A 12146-nucleotide genomic window follows, 5' to 3' on the forward strand; every position below is an offset into this window, starting at 1 on the left:
GTATATGCGACATCATGCCGAGTCGTTATAATTCAGCCCCGGTGGAAATTCAGTTCGATGACATTTTTCCTAATAATGCCAAATTACTTCCCCATAATATTTTGGATGGTTTACTACAAGATCACCTGCGCCGTATTACAACGAACGTTATTATTGCTACAGACGCATCGCAATACGACGAAAAGTCAGGGGTTGGTATTTTCAGCCCGATTTTAAATTGGATTTATTCCCTTCGACTACCCGATTTCATACCCGTTTTTGTGGCTGAGTTTCTGGCAGTAGTGCTCGCCTTACGCAAGCTAGATACAGCAATTACATCAGCTGTCATAATAACAGATTCCCTATCTCTCTGTGCAGCACTTTCTGTTGGTGCTGATAATCACGTAACAAGGGCGTTCCGTGTACTAGTACCTGTGCATTTGAGAAAAGTGCGATTAGTTTGGGTGCCTGGACATAAAGGTTTGTTTCTGAATGAAATAGCCGATTCCTTAGCTAAGTCGTCAATCAGCGAACCAATTCTACCGCTCTGTCCATCATCCGCTTATGTGACCGCTGCTCGATTCCGCAGACGTACGCTTATGCAAGTCTTTAAAGGTTCAGCACTAACAAACTCTACAGAATATCGCCATTTATTATATCCCTGGCGAAGAGACTTTTGCCGCACTCGAAAACAAGAAGTAGCTATCACAAGGCTGCGTTGCCGGGTACCAAATCTAAATTTCTATAAACACAGGTCTGCTCAGGCACCTTCGCCACTGTGCGCAACATGTGATGAACTGGAAACAATAGACCATTTCTTTTTGACCTGCAGGCGGTTTAACACATTAAGAAAAACCCTTTTAGAAATACCTTTGCGTGGCATTGGTATGGACTTATCTCTGCCTGTCATTTTGTCTTTTGGAGCTTCCATTTCTGGTTTCTCTAATGGCACAGTATTCGCGGCTGTCCGGGACTATATTGATGAAACTAATAGGTTGACTAATTATCCAGTTTCATTATCTTAACATGTCCACATAATTATATAAGCATAAAATCAGATTACTGGTCTATTCTAAGAATAAATTTGTTTATGTAAATATTTGTATGCATTACATTAAGCACCACACTTGTCTATGGGCTATCGGTAATCTTTCTGTTATACCTCCATCATTCTAAATCTGAACAGTAAATTTTAAAGCCACTCGATTCTTGGCCAATCCCCCACATTGGGTATGTGCCACTAACAATAGGAGAACAACAACAACAACAACAACAACAACAACAACAACAGCGTTAAGCGCGGTCTGGGCGCTCCACGTCAGACGGGCGCAGCTGGCTTAAGCCATTGGCGGGGGCGTGTAATTATGCAGCATTTCACTTAAATTTCCCGGTCTCCCTCGCTCGTTCCCACCAATCCCTCGAAGACAGAGATGGCCGCCCACTGGGACCCGATAAATTTCGTCCACGAAGAGCCGACGCCGATGTCCTTGCTCAGAGTGAAGAAGGACATTGTGGAATTCAAAGCGCAGCCACCGGCAAGACTCTACATCTCGCCCGTGGAGGCCGACGTCACACAAGTCAACGTTCTCATGCTGGGAGCGCCCGGTTCGCCGTACGAAGGCGGATTCTTCCAGTTCTTCCTCAAATTTCCGCCAAACTACCCGCTGAGCCCACCCCGCGTGCGATTCCTTAACACGGACGAAGGCAGGGTTCGATTCCACATACACCTCTACAACTGCGGCAAGGTGTGCGTAACTACCCTCGGCACGGCAGGGATAAGGTCTGATTGGAGCCCCGCACAGTCCCTGTCGAGCACGCTCGTCTCCATCCAGTCGTTGCTGAGCGAGAACCCATTCTTTGACATCTTCAAGGCAGAAAAGACCAAGGGCGACAGTCAGAGATACAACCTCTACGTCCAGCACGAGACGATCCGGGTGGCCGTGTGCGACCAGGTGGATGCTGCCCTCAGAGAGGATGCCAAGTGTCCGCCCTCATTGAGGAAGATCATACTCGAGTCATTCCTCGAGTCGTACAGCAAGTACGAAGCCGCAGTGAATACACGGCTTGATCAGACGGGCACGCAACTCTGGGAAGCATTCCACAACGTGTACAGAACAGCGGAGTACGAGACACTTCTTAAACGTCTGCAGAGTCTCAAGGAGAAGGTGGAAAAGAAGAACTAGCCGAACGCTGCTGCTACCGCGGCGGCTGATGCTGCTGTGGCGGCTGCTAATGCGACTGCAACTGCGGCTATACTGCTACCGCTGCTGTAGCTGACGAGAACGCCCAGAGGTGATATAGCCGACTTCATGGCTGCATGAGCAATGAAGTTGTGATATCACCGTATCGCGAAGCGCCGAGTGATAAGTCGAACCGATCCATGGACGGGGAACCACTGCCTTTATTTTGATGGCAATCGCTTATATACAGATGATAGCATTGACAGCGCCCCCTATACACTACACAACACATTCCCCCCTCATAAAAATTAACAACACAACTAAAGTCAGTCTACTTTCGCGCACTCACTTCACAGCACACGTTCACTTCACCACACTTGATGTTCTTGTAGTCAGGCCAGCTCGTAGTCTTGATACCGTGTTGGCATTCTTCTTGTTCGTTCCGGCCTGGTGCGTGATGGTGCTGTGGCTGTGGCCAACTGCGACCGAGATGTGTCCTGCTGATCGGGAACCTCTAATATGGGCTCCGTTACCGTGGTTTGTGCACTGTCAGAATGGTTAGCGCTTCCCTGGGTGTCTTCTGATGGACCCACTTCCGATTCATTCACGACTATAGGGTTTTGTGGCTGAGCCATCTTTCCTATGTGAAGATCCATGTCGTAGGAAAACCCCGAAGATGCACTGCGTCGCGCTGTAACCGCGTCAGCTAGTGCTTGTGCCTGTCCTGTCCTTCCTTTACTAATTACTGTTAACTTTGATGCGTTCCATTTCGTCCCGTTTGCCAGTAGAAACGAATTCGTGCCCACACGTCTCTTCACCTGGATCGGCAAAGAAAACTTGTGTTTCGTCTTCGGTCCGCCTTGTTTTACTTTTACGAAATCTCCTGGCTCAATGACAGACGCTCTGGCACCTCGTTTTTCATCGACGTACTTTTTTGTTCGTTGTTGCTGCTTCTTAACGCGCTGTTTCAACTTTTCCATGACGACACGCGGCTCCTCAAAAAATTCCCTTTCTGGGAGGCCAACAACATCCAATCTCGTTCTGGGTTTTCTTCCATGCAGCAGGTAAGCCGGCGACGCTCCTGTAGTTGCATGCGGGGTGGCCCTATAAACACCCAGGTAGTCCCAAATTGCCTCCTTCAGTGGTCTTCGCTCCAATGCCGCAACCTGCATATACTCCTTGAGAACGCGGTTGAACCGCTCAATTTGCCCATTGCATTGCGGGTAGTACAATGTTGTAACACAGTGCTGAATTCCCCGGTCTCGTAAAAACTGCTCAAAACATGTCGACATGAACTGACGCCCATTGTCAGTCACAATGCTTTTCGGGTACCCTTCTCTCGAAAAAATTTCCACGAGTACTTTCACTACTGCCTGTGCAGTTATTGTGGACACAAATGCCACCTCAGGCCACTTGCTGTGGTAATCAATAATAGTGATTGCAAACCTGCACTCTGGAGGGGCTCGTTCCATCGGCCCAACGATGTCAATTCCAAGCTTTTCCCACGGCTTCTCGGGCCACTGCACTGGCTCCAACGGGGCCCTTACAGTTTTTGCAGATTTATCTGATGCTTTGCAGACAGCACAATTCCTAACCAAAGATTCAACATCACTGTCCATTCCGGGCCACCAGTACTGTTCCCTCAACCGTTGTTTGGTCCTTACAATGCCTGGATGCGATTCGTGTGCCATCATGACCAGCCTGGAAGCAAGTGCTGCTGGGGGAACGACCCGTTCAGCGCGAAACAATAGTCCGTCTATAACCGACAGTTCTTCTTGCATACGAAAAAACAATTTTATGTTTTCAGCTAAACAGCCCTTTTCCGGCCATCTGGACATAACATACTGTGCCACCTCATTTAACACTGAATCCTCAGCTGTCGCTGCTTGCAACTCACTCTTTGTGATCATGCTGGAAACCACAGCAACTACTTCCTCCACAGGGTCGTCCTCTGCAGGGGTCAACGGTAGCCTAGAAAGCGCATCCGCAACGACATTGGTGCTCCCCTTTGTGTACTGCACCGTGAAGTTGTATCTCAGAAGTCTAGCAGACCAGCGTTCAATACGCAGTGGCCGTCTTCCAACCCCATTTGTGGACAGCAGTGTCACCAAAGCCTGATGGTCAGTTCGTAAGACAAACTTGCGGCCCCACAGATAAACATGCCAATGTTCGCACGCCCATAAACATGCCAGCGCCTCTCGTTCCCCGGTAGAGTACTTGCGTTCTGGTGGCGTTAGTGTCCTCGAAGCGAATGCCACTGTACGTACTTCTCCGTCGACTACCTGCTGTAGCACAGCTCCCAGTCCATATGCCGAGGCGTCAGTGGTCACTTGTACAGGCAAAGACTCGTTGAACATGGCCACCACCCCACATGACGACAGCATCTTCTTGACCCTGCAAAAACTCTCCTCGGTGCTCTGGTCCCACACGAACTTCTGTCCTTTACGAAGAAGCCGTCGCAGCGGCTCCACCACCTCTGCATAATTGGGGAGAAAATGAGAGTAATAGCCTATGAGCCCAAGGAAAGACCGCAGCGAGACTACATCGGCAGGCGTTTGTGCTTTCATCACAGCATCCACCTTTGACTTAAGTGGGGCCAGACCTCTTGCACTCACATGATGACCCAAAAAGGAGAGTTCCTTGACAGCGAATAAGCATTTCTGATTTAGCTGCAGCCCCGCCTCAGCGATCCGATGCAATACCTCGCGAAGGTTACGGTTGTGCTCGTGCTTAGTCTTTCCAAAGACTATAATGTCGTCGATATAAAACAACACGCCCTTGCAGCCCTTCAATATTTCTTGCATCATTCGCTGAAACGCGGCAGGTGCCGATGCGAGGCCAAAACAAACTCTGCAGAACCTAAATAAGCCTTCGTGCGTAATAAACGTCGTTATTTCGCGACTCTCTTCGGCTAATTCCACTTGATGGTAGGCTGCAGCAAGATCCAGTTTCGAGAACCATGCTGCTCCGCTCAGCGCATGTAACAGTTCCTCCGTGTGCGGCAAAGGGAATCCATCAATGACTACTGCTTTGTTTGGCTCGCGCAAATCGACGCATAGGCGAATAGTTCCATCTTTCTTCTGCACAACCACTATAGGAGACACCCATTCCGCAGCGCTAACCCTTTCTATAATGCCTGCATCCAATAATCTTGTCAGTTCAGCCGCTACTTTATCTCGCAGCGTCAGGGGCAAGCGTCGAACTTTCGCTGCTACTGGTTTTACGTCTGCGCGCAGCTTTACAGAATGTACAAAGTTTTTCGCTAAGCCCAACTTATCAGCGAAAAGAAAAGAAAACTCACACAATTCAGGAGGGAGCGACTGGGGGCTGGCCGTGACTTGTAGACATTCCAATGTAGAACCGATGATGTTCAACTGTAGCTGGTGCACCGCGTCTAGTCCCAGTAATGCCACGCCCTGGGGAACAACGTAAAAGCGGAGGCAAGCCGAGTTTTTCCCGCGTACAACTCTGGCTGTGAACCATCCCAAGACTGGAATTTTCTTCTGTGAAAAATCACGCAGCGTCGCTGTAGCCGCAGTCAAAGGAAACCTGTTGGCGAACTTGTCTCGGTAGACGTGGTCGGGCAAAATAGACACCGACGACCCAGTATCCACCAGCAACTGAAGTGGCTCGTTCTCAACAACGACGTCAACTACCAAAGTCCGTCGTTCCACTTGTCTGACCGCCAGCACAGTGAGCACGCCTTCTTCGCTAGCGCCGTCGTTCCGGACCGTCCGTACGTTCCGCTCCCTCCTCATGCCACAGACCGCTTGAAAATGTCCCATCTTGTGGCATTTGGAGCAACGTTTCCCCCGTGCTTTACATTCCTGTGAATTAGCGAGGTGCCTTGTAGAGCCGCACCGGTAACACTTGCGCACCGACGTCGCTGTCGAGTCGCCGTCTGGGCCTCTGCCTTGGGATACGTGCTGTACTATGTCCGTTTGTGGCGACCCTTGGTCATAGACCGCAGCGCCCTCCGCTGCCTGCTCGTACGTCTGCAGCATTTCTACAGCCTCTGCCAGCGTAAGTTGGGACCCCTTCACGAGCAGTTTCTGTCGCAACTCAGTGCTCCGTATTCCATCAACAACCCTGTCTCGCAGAGCCGCCTCCAAGAAATCCCCGAAGTCACACGTCTTCGCTAACTGTCTGAGGTTACTGACGAACTCCCGTATAGGCTCATTCGGCAGTTGCCGACGTAAAGTGAATCGACGTCGCTCTACCAGTACGTTGACGGTGCTTGAGAACTGACGCTCCAATAGGCCCAACGCCTCGATGTAACTATCTCTTCCACTTGCCTCCGTCTTATCTTCTGTCGTGCCTGGCGTCCGCGCCGGCTCTGGGCCCAGTGTGCGAAAAATACGGCGTCCCTCGACCCCGAGACATTGCAGTAGAATGGCCTTTTTCCGTGGTGGCGGTTGCGCGTCCATCCCCGTTGCTTCAAGGAAATTTGTGAAATCATCGCGCCACTGCTCCCATGGGATTGTCGCATCTCCAGGAGTCTCCAGAAAAGGCGGTAATGGCGGTAGTCCGTACGTTGCCATCTCGTAGGCGACGCCCCTTGAAACGGCAGGAAACGGTTCGTCGCTAGCTCGCTAGCTTCGCCGACTGCGCCAGAATGTGATATCACCGTATCGCGAAGCGCCGAGTGATAAGTCGAACCGATCCATGGACGGGGAACCACTGCCTTTATTTTGATGGCAATCGCTTATATACAGATGATAGCATTGACAGCGCCCCCTATACACTACACAACAGAAGTCAACAGTTTTCCAGCAGAACAGTGCAGCTTAGATAAGCGAAAAGACACAAATTTTATGAACTGTGTGTAACAGTGAAGCACATGCGTAGGCAGTAACATATTCGCAATAACGGAATTTTAGCATGGCTGACGCAATCTTGTGTAATAGAACTAACGGCTCGATCCAGTTCATATTTTACGCTTACGGTTTGAAAATATGAAATGCCTTATTAATTATACTCACTGAAGTTTCGCTCGATAGTCAGGATGCGATTATAAGGTATGATTATGACCGTCGATGCTTGATTGATCATGAGCGTGCCCGGGGTACTTTAGGTACGTTGATTTTTTTATGCAAAGCATTTCCCAGCGAACTCGGCGACTTTCAGCGTATCTATCTATCTATCTATCTATCTATCTATCTATCTATCTATCTATCTATCTATCTATCTATCTATCTATCTATCTATCTATCTATCTATCTATCTATCTATCTATCTATCTATCTATCTATCTATCTATCTATTTAGCCGCCTACGACTTTTAGCTCTCCTGGCACTTCCGTTAATGGTATCAATATCAAATTTGGTTTGGCATAACATGACTGTATAGCGAGCATTATTGAGTAGTCGTAACATTACTATCATGACATGAACGCCATGAATGTCATGATTTACATTTAATGGTCTTGCTGCTCTTGCGGTGGTTTCGTTCACTTGACATGTTGCATAGTTGGCATGGTATGACTTGACTGCATGGCGAACACTAGTGACAGACCCTTGTGTAAATAATGACATGCATGTCATGTAAGTCATGAAACATGACTACACCAAACTCATTATGCGCTCGCGGACGTCTCGCTAGCTACACATACACCAAATATGGTATTACGGGACGTGAATAGATGACGAAGGTATGTGACTGGTGCAAACATTATAATGACGAGATGCGTGTCGTGTAACACCATTACTACAAGCTACACTCATGATGCGCTCCTGGCTGTTTCGCTAGCTTCACATGTACTGAATTCGGCATTACGTCACGCGAACGGATGACACGTGTAAATTACATGTTCAAACATGATGACAATGACATGCGTGTCATATACCAACATGACTACTTGCCCAACTCTAGGTGCCAATACACTTCGGCGTTCGTTTCGTCGAGTAACGCCGGCAATGACGCTAGCCGCCGATCTGCCTGGCATATGCTCGCAAGTGCGTGTCACGCTGTGTTACTTTGACGCGTGCAAGTTTGAGCACGCCCAGCGTCCCTCCGTCATGAAGCTAGGCAGACGCGGTGCCGTCTGGGTGATGTCGCCGGCGCGAAATGCAGCGTGTCGCATTTCGCGCCGGTAGCCGCCGGGTTTCGCTGACAGACGCTGATCGCGCCTCGCGTCAGACTATAGAGTGCTCGAGTTCTGCTAGCGCAGCGTCGCTGCGCCCAGCGTGCGCATGCATCAACGCTACATGCGCTCGCCGCTGTTTCGCTAGCTCCACGTATACCAAATTTGGTATTGCATGACGTGAATAGACGACGAAGGTAAATGAATTGTCCGAACATGATAATAATGATATGCATGGCATGTAAAACGTGACCACATGCTACGCTCATAGCTTGCTCACGGCCGTTTCACTAGTTACCCAGATACTAAATTTAGTATCACGTGACGTGAATAGATGACGAATGCAAATGATACGTCCAAACATGATAATCATGACATGCGTGTCATGTAAAATGTGACTACAAGCTACGTTCACAGCACGCTCGCGGCTGTTTCGCTAGCTTCACATATACCAAATTTGGTATCAGGTTACGTGAATAGATTACGAAGGTAAATGACACGTCCAAACGTGATAGTCATTTCATGGAAGTCTTATACACCATAATTTACCCCCGCCTCGTAACGTCGTGCTGATTTTAAAGTGACATATCACCCTTCTTCATTCGTGCTTCGCATGTCAATGATTCCCACTGTACGTGGGATCTGCCAATTTTGTATTGATTGAAAACTGCCTTCGTCAGACTCCTCACTAGCGGTTGTGCGCCGTGGCCAGTCTAGCCTTTAAAGGAGGCCACGGAAGTCGGCAATCCTCGAGCAGACTGGCAAAAAGAAGCGAACCCAATGAAGCGTGCAGAACAGTGTAAGACTTGTGCTGGCGGCAGCGTATTGTCAATGATAAAATTATAGCATATGACTGACGCAGTATTGTGTTGAGTTTATGTTGTACCATCGCCGCCTGGACCGGGCGCGCTCGGGCGGCCGTGGTTGTACACTAACGGTTTGAACATTTGAAACGGCTTAGTAATAGCGCCCACCTCAGTTTCAAGCGTGGACGAGGTTGTGGTAATGATTTACTCCATGGCGGAAGACTATGAAATAATAATAATGAGGGCTTATTCGCAAGGCACCTGTATGCAAGTTCACGGTTGTTATTGTGAGATGAAAACAGACACACCAGATCGCTCTCACCTGCTACTCGTCTAAGACGTCTAGGGACACTAAGTTTTTCCTTTTTGACTCCACCGAAATGCGGCCGGCACGGTCGGTTTAATCGAACACGCGACCTAGAGCCTAGCATCGGCTGCGGTGATCGCATTTCGATTGTGGCGAAATGCTAGTGGCCCATGTAGTAAGCCATGTCAGTGCACTCGTACTCAAATAAGACCAGATGGTGCAGATTTCCTAACCTCTCTACTACGGTGTCTCTCATAACTGTATCGTGGTTTTGGCGCGCAAAACACCTCAGATGTAAGCACCTTAGGGCTTGTTGGCCTCTCTTGTTGTCACGGTGTGTCATGGTCACAGTTAATTTCCTCCTCCTCGACTATCTTCTACACTCTAAGGAGGGAAGATATTTGAGGTTCGCAATGGGTCCCCTCAATGATTCGAGTGCACGGTGGCAGCGTGAAGGAAGAGCTGTAGTCCGATGAAGAGACGCTTTATTGCAGCCTCAGACGTCTGCCCGAGTCTAAGCCCGAACCTGCGCTCTTAAATGGTCCTCCGACAGAAAACACTCTCGTAATGCACAACACTGAATAACGCTCTCAGAATTAAGTCCACAGCGCCCGTCAGTTCACATTCGCTTGGCACAGGGCACACGCACCATGCATAGTCCTGCGGTTCTTGTCTTTAAAATTCACCACACCACACGGCCATTGTCCCAACACGTGAGACCCACTCCATGCGCCCTCCAGGCCCCGCATAACACTCACAGTGCGTCATAAAAAATCACAGCATAGTCACCGAGTTAATTATGATTGGTGGGGCGAAGCGTTCGTCAGTCCGTCCATGCTTCCGTCCATCCATTCGTTCGCGCTTGCGTCCATCCGAGCGTCTGTTCGCGTGTCAGTTCATTCGCATGACCATTGGTGCGTCCGTCCATTTGTGCGTCTGTCCACGCTTCCTTCCGTAGGTCCATTCTTCGTCCGTCCGTTTGTTCATCTGTCTATCCGTCCGTTCGTGCGTCTGTTCGTGCGGTCGTCCCTCTGTCTGTCCGCGCGTGCGTCCGCCCCTCTGTCTGTCTATCCGTCAGTGCGTCCATCACTCCGTCTTTACATCTGTATGTCCGTCCATGTGTCTCCCTAGTGAACACTTCAAGCGCCGCCATCTCACATCTTTTCATAATGTATTCATCATATACGAGTACCGCAATTCAGCGGACATTATAATGACCCCTCTTTCGGGTATGTGCTATGTGTGGTCAGTTGGTTGGCCTCCCCTCACTCAGTGATTTGGCGCAACCCACTCCGGAGGATAAGATGGGCTACAAATCAGACGGTGCTCTCTTCAGGTGGCGCTTTATCTATCTATCTATCTATCTATCTATCTATCTATCTATCTATCTATCTATCTATCTATCTATCTATCTATCTATCTATCTATCTATCTATCTATCTATCTATCTATCTATCTATCTATCTATTTATCTGTTCATCTGTACATCCGTCCGTTCGTCTGTCCATCCATCCGTCCGACCAGGGTGTTAGACGGACGCACCTTGCGTTGCGTTCTGGAGGCCTCAAGCTCATTGCGACGCTATGAATTACCTCGCGAGATATGTAGAGCTTTCGCTATAAATTAAGTAATAATGACGGCGCCGAGCAAATGATTGCATTTCAATAATTCGTTTTTCTAATTCGGAGCACTTCTTGTGTGATTTTTATGTGACTTTGAAGAGAAAAGAAGAGAAAAGTGAGTCCCGAAACTGTCTACATCAGAGTGCGACACCTCAACAGTAGCTCACGAGGGATGGGGGTAAGGAGGGATTAAAAGGGTAGGATTAAAATGTATACAGAGAGAGAGGAAGGAGAAAGCGAGGCGCAGGCACAGCGAACGACAGAAAACGACACATGTAATGAGGAGATAGGAAAGATGGACACGGTCACAGGAGTCCGAGGACGGGGCACCACTCAGCGAGAGCTCTTGTGGGCGGCAGGAGATGGCGTAGGACTTGCGACATGAGACGACTACAACAGCATACAACAGGCCAGGTGCTGCGACCGATCGGCATCACGCAGGCAAAATCGTGAAAAGCGTGGTCATATATACCTTGTCAACAAAGGCTCTTTGGGCGCCGTCATAGTACTCTCTTGGCTGTGGTTGACACTCGAGACCCCCCAAAAATGCAATACCGAGGTTGTGACGTCGAATTTTGTACTTCCGTCTAACAGCTGGAGAAGATGTCACAGGTCCCCCCCCCCCCAAACCTTGGCACCACCCATCCATGTTCGGATCGATGTTTCATAATTGCAGGACAGAGTGGAGTACCTGTCCGTAGGCACCTTCAAGTTCGCTCATACGCTTTACTCAGCCCCTTTGCAGAAGCCGGGAAAAGGCGGTTAGTTTCACGATAATAAGAAATAATTTATTTGAACCACGAAATCGGTGTATTGGCCTAGGACTCATAAGAGCTTGGGGTGAGAAGCCCGGTGGGTTAGCGCTCTGGTGCGGCCGCGTCAACGATCTCATTACCTCATTAATCCTGATCGCCAGGAGCCCAAGCTATGCTTTTCGGGGTTGGACAGCTCCTCTTAGAATATAGCTAGCTAAGGGAGATATCTCCCCCGCTAGGCTGTGAGTGCACGCTTTTTTTTTGGAATCCATTATTATTATTTCGAATTGCGATCCGCGGCAGCAAGCGTTATCGCTTCTTCCTCAGCCCGCACTGGATTTATTGCTCGGAATGAGAGCCTATTGACGTGCATTTCCTGGTGAACTACAGCGGCCGTGTAAAATCACCGGGGCG

The 12146-nt window shown here is 49.1% G+C and overlaps 1 pseudogene; it reads left to right on the forward strand.

Annotated features, from left to right (window-relative positions):
- Positions 1-1409: 1409 nt before the first annotated feature.
- LOC142803067 (ubiquitin-conjugating enzyme E2 Z pseudogene) lies at positions 1410-2162 on the forward strand (annotated as a pseudogene).
- The last annotated feature ends 9984 nt before the right edge of the window (positions 2163-12146 follow it).

The sequence above is a fragment of the Rhipicephalus microplus genome, chromosome 3 (assembly GCF_043290135.1).
Source record: "Rhipicephalus microplus isolate Deutch F79 chromosome 3, USDA_Rmic, whole genome shotgun sequence".
Lineage (NCBI taxonomy): Eukaryota > Metazoa > Arthropoda > Arachnida > Ixodida > Ixodidae > Rhipicephalus > Rhipicephalus microplus.